Source organism: Bison bison, unplaced genomic scaffold (assembly GCF_000754665.1).
Source record: "Bison bison bison isolate TAMUID 2011002044 unplaced genomic scaffold, Bison_UMD1.0 scf7180017864037, whole genome shotgun sequence".
In the NCBI taxonomy this organism is placed as follows: Eukaryota; Metazoa; Chordata; class Mammalia; order Artiodactyla; family Bovidae; genus Bison; species Bison bison.
The window spans coordinates 9,706,692-9,712,331 of record NW_011494609.1 but is presented as its reverse complement, the minus strand read 5'-3'; positions in this window follow the sequence as shown (position 1 = coordinate 9,712,331).

The window sequence follows — 5,640 nt, the reverse complement described above, 5'->3', positions numbered from 1 at the left end:
CCAACAAAGGTCTGTCTAGTCAAGGCTATGATTTTTCCAGTGGTCACGTATGGATGTGAGAATTGGACTGTGAAGAAGGCTGAGCACCCAAGAATTGATGCTTTTGAACTGTGGTGTTGGAGAAGACTCTTGAGAGTCCCTTGGACTGCAAGGAGATCCAACCAGTCCATTCTGAAGGAGATCAGCCCTGGGATTTCTTTGGAAGGAATGATACTAAAGCTGAAACTCCAGTACTTTGGCCACGTCATGCGAAGAGTTGACTCATTGGAAAAGACTCTGATGCTGGGAGGGATTGGGGGCAGGAGGAGAAGGGGACGACAGAGGACGAGATGGCTGGATGGCATCACTGACTCGATGGACATGAGTCTGAGTGAACTCCGGGAGTTGGTGATAGACAGGGAGGCCTGGCATGCTGTGATTCATGGGGTTGCAAAGGGTTGGACACGACTGAGCGACTGAAATGAGCTGAACTGAAGCTTTAACTCTCTCACTTGCCTCAACACCTCGTCTCCCAAATTATTGGTCTGCTGTGTAGTGAGCACAGCAAGCTTGGACTTAGTAGCTATAAGACAAAGGACTATCCATAAGAGGGTATCTACAGGTAGGATAAACAAATTTGGATTGTCCATCTTGTTTCTTCTCCTTGAGGTCCTAAAATGCCCCCTTTGTCATGCATCGGTTCAGTTCAGTTCAGTCGCTCAGTCGTGTCCAACTGACTCTTTGAGACCCCATGAATTGCAGCACGCCAGGCCTCCCTGTCCATCACCAACTCCTGGAGTTCACTCAGACTCACATCCATCGAGTCAGTGATGCCATCCAACCATCTCATCCTCTGTCGTCCCCTTCTCCTCCTGCCCCCAATCCCTCCCAGCATCAGAGCCTTTTCCAATGAGTCAACTCTTCGTATGAGGTGGCCAAAGTACTGGAGTTTCAGCTTTAGCATCATTCCTTCCAAAGAAATCCCAGGGCTGATCTCCTTCAGAATAGACTGGTTGCATCTCCTTGCAGTCCAAGGGACTCTCAAGAGTCTTCTCCAACACCACAGTTCAAAAGCATCAATTCTTGGGTGCTCAGCTTTCTTCACAGTCCAACTCTCACATCCATACATGACCACAGGAAAAACCATAGCCTTGACTAGATGGACCTTTGTTGGCAAAGTAATGTCTCTGCTTTTAAATATGCATAGTGACATGGTATAATGGTTATTATATTTTTACATAACAAATTACTCCAAATTTTAGCCCTGAAATTTCCTCATCATTTCTTGACTCAGGAATTCACATGAGCCTCAGACTGGTGCCTCTGGCCCAGGGTCTTTCCTGAAGTTTCAGTCCAGCCGTGGGCCAGTCAGCTGCACTTGAGGCAGGAGATAGATGGGTTCCAGGTTAGACATTTGAAGATGAAGTTCCAATACCCTGACCACTTGATGTGAAGAGCCGACTCATTGGAAAAGACCCTGATGCTAGGAAAGCTTGAAGGCAGGAGGAGAAGTGGATGATGAGGATGAGATGGTTGGATGGCATCACCAACTCAATGGACATGAGTTTGAGCAAACTCTGGAAGACGGTGAAGGACAGGGAAGCCTAGTGTGCTTCAGTCCACGGGGTCGCAAAGAGTCAGACATGACTTAGCAACTGAACAACAATAGGTTAGACATTTACAGACAGAAATAACTTCCAGATAGAAATAATAACAGGAACAAGGTAAATAGCTGGCTTTGCCTCTAGATAGACAATTAAGATTAACAGTAATGGCATTGGCAAGAGCCCTGTCCAGATAAGAGACAAAGACCACATATTTCTCATCCTCAAGGTCAAGGTGACCTTCTTGACTGCACATGCACAGGAAGGCTCCTTGGGGGGTCAAAAACGGAGGGAGTTGGCACCCTCCCTACAGGTAGTGATGTCAACCTACCTGGGGGCCTCTTAGCTGTAATCCAACTTGGCTAAGAGATGTGTGCACACATGGGAGGTTCCCGAGATATACCAAATACAGCCACAGAACCAGGTAAAGCAAGATGATTGGCCAGAGGAAACCTGGAAGAAATGCCCCATGTAAGTAATTCAAACTACCGCAAGGGCGTGACTCTGAGCCCACCCATGTGTGTCTACTCACACCTACTCTTTTTTTCTCCTAATAAACACTTTACTTGTTTTACTCTTTGTGGAAATTTATTTCTACACAGCTAGTGGGCTGGAGCCTTATCACCAGCCACTGGCCCCGGTGGCCTAATGGCTAGGATTCAGTGCTCTCACTGCCGGGGCCTGACCTCACTCTGGCTAGGGAAGCCAAGCCTGCTGCAAGCCGCTGCAGGCCAAGGCCACCCCAGATCAAGTCCGTTTCTCTGAGCTCCATTTCCCTGTTTGATTTATTTTTGCAATCTTCCAGATCGTATGTGTAGACAAATTAGCCCAACGCCTGACGTGGTCACTCCACAGATGCTCCATAACCAAGAGATGGCAATTTTAACACAGAAATTCAACTTTATTCCATAAAGCATGGAACTCAGTTGCACACAGAGTAGGAACTGAGTTGGAATTTGCAGGAAACTTGTATAAAGGACAGCCTGGATGGACCAATTTCCATTCCCCTGGGGAGAGTTCCCCGGAAGGCAGGTAACATGCACTTTTGCCTCCTCCATTGGAATATCAAACCTTCGCCAAGTGATCACGATGAATGCCAGCTGGACAGCTGGCCCTTATCCAGGACAAAATGATTTTGGAATGGCCACCAACCGTCCCCAGCGACTCCACATTGGGCCACATGAGAGCTTCTCCAGTAGGTCAACAGTAAAGAATCTGTCTGCAACACAGGAGATCTGACAGGAGATGCGAATTTGATCCCTGGGAGTTCCATTTCTGGGTCAGGAAGATCTCCTGGAGGAAGAAATGACAACCCTCTCCAGTATTTTTCCTGGGAAATCCCTTGGACAAAAATGTCTGGTGGGTTACAGTCCCCGCGGTTGTAGAGTCCAACTGGGCGACTAACACCACCACCAAGCCTCGTCCCAGGGCCACCAACTCAGCTTCACCAGTGACAGACCCTGCGTTTCTAGTAAGCTCCAGGGTGAAGCCGATACTGACGGCCAGGGGACCTTCCTTTGAGAAGCACGGATATATGTCACCCGCACAGAAGAGAAAACGCGGCAGTGACACCAGACTCAGTCTTCAGCAGGGACTGACAGGGTCCTGACCAGCATCAGAGAGGGGAGCATGACCCTGATGGGTCGGTTCCCAGGCCCCCCGGAGCCCCGCGCAACCCTGCGCTCCGGAAGAACTGCGTCCGGGTTGGATGCAAGGTCTTAGCAGCAGCGCGGCCTCAACGCCCAGCGCACAAGACAGCCAGGCTGCGAAATCATCCGGCGGGGCGGGGTGCGGACCCCTAACTCCACCCCCTCCACCTCCCTCGAGTCCTTCTGTCTCCTGAGGCTCCGCCCCCCACCCCGCGCACCGCCCCCTCCTCTCCGGGTCCCTGGACTCCAGGGCGGCGCCAGTAGGACTTTTCTTTTTTCTGAACCGAGAAGAAGAAACCGAAACCCAACTTGAATAGACTGGGAAACCGGAGATCAGAAACTGAGAGGCCTGGGGAAACTCTCCGGAAGTCATGTAACCTCCGGAGTGGTCATGCAGGCCATTCTGCAGGAACAGAGCCAGTCCCCCGACTCTTCACTCATTCATTCTAGAACATTTATTGAAATGCTATGTGTCAGGAACTGTGCTGGATCACAAGGATAGCGACAAACACCACCGACTTGTCCGCCCTGTTGATGGCCTGGTAGCAGACAGGGCGTTCAAGAAAAGACCAAGACGGTGTGATGAAGCCATGGTCCCGGGAAGCCGGAAGCTGGGGCGGGGAGCTCCCAGAAAGCAAGTCCATTAGGCCTGGAGAAGGACGGAGACTGGCTGACTTCTGGGGAGAAGCCCAGATGGAAGATGAAAGCCCTGAACTGGAAGTTCTTGTGCAGTGAGGAGGCATTACATTCAGGCAATGGAGGTGGAGCAAGGTGAGGCTGGGCATGCCAAGCTGAGCAGGTTGGAATGCCTCTACCCTCTCCCAACCCTGCAGTGGGGCACGGGGGTCCGTTCGCTTCCCACAGGTATCTGAGGAAATGCACCAGTTACAAGTAGGGAGTGATGCATAGAAGACTGCTCAGCCCGGCTTCCCATTAATACCAGTGCACCTCTCCTCTGCAGATCCAGGCCAGCAGGTGATGAGAGGGCTGGACAAGGGCCAGAGAGACCTACAGAGCCCTGAGCACCCGGGACAGCACAGGCAGAAGGGGTTCTGGAGTCAGCGTGATTTTTTTTGCCTCTGATATGCTTTCCTGGAAAAGACCCTGATGTTAGGAAAGATTGAGGGCAGGAGGAGAAGGGGGAGGCAGAGGATGAGATGATTGGATGGCATCATCGACTCAATGGACATGAGTTTGAGCAAACTCTGGAAGATGGTGAAGGAGAGGGAAGCCTGGCATGCTGCAGTCCATGGGTTGCAAAGAGTAGGGCACGACTGAGCAACTGAACAGCAACAAATGCTTTCCTGTGGATGCTGTGTTTTCGCCAGACACTTTAATGAAGTTAGGAAACAGTAAGAAGAGGGTAGGGGGCTTCCCAGGTGGCACTAGTGGTAAAGAACCTGCTTGCCAGTGCAGGAAACATAAAAGACATGGGTTCAATCCCTGGGTGGGGAAGAGCCCCTGGAGGAGGACATGGCAACCCACTCTAGTATTCTGGCCTGAAAAACCCCCATAGACAGAGGACCCTGGCAGGCTACAGTCCATGAGGTCGCAATGAGTGGGACCCGACTGAGTGACTAAGCACACACATGATTACTAAGCAATCACTGTTGGTAAGTAGTTAGGCACTGGAGCATCCAAGCTTGATAGGCTTTTATCAAGATGACAGCCTCATCAAGGAGGTGGCCGTATCCACACTATTCAGAACATCCATCTGAAATGCAAAGCATCTTTGCCTGAGCTAATTAGGCTCACAGAAGGGAAGAGGTGGAAGAGGTGCGACCCAAGCTGGAAGAGGTGTGACCCAGGCTTAGAAGGAGCTGTCCAGGGTAGCTGCAGAGACAGGAAACACACAGCTGGGGTTTGACCAGAAAGGAGCATGTCTCTGGGAGCCCAGGATGACCGTTAGGTCAGCAGAAGTGGGATCAGGGGTGGTGGGTGGTGAGTGGGGTGCTGAGCCTGGAGGGAAATCTCAAGGGCTAAGAGTTTGACACTTACCTGGTAGACTATAGTGTCTCTCTAGTAGGGGAAGAGTAGTCCACAAGTCAGGTAAAAGGTTGTGAACTTCCCAAGAACAAGAGCTGAATCTTGTCAGCTTTAGCATGGAGAGAAGATGCTAGGGAACCCAGGCTTAAGAATAAATGTCTTGATTACAGTCTAAGCTCCCCCACTTCCTAGTCAAGGGGCCCAAGAGTAACCTGACTTGTTGGCCTCAGTCTCCTCATATCTAACATGAGTGTGATGATCTTACTCCCCTCACAGGGTGGTTCTGAGGTGAGTTATTTTCTCAGGGTGGCACCCACATACTATGGCCTAGAGCATACAAGCTATTATTGTCTTATTATTGAATTACATTCCAAACAAAACCCTGGGCTCTTTAGGGAACTACCTTCTAAGGTGCATATAGA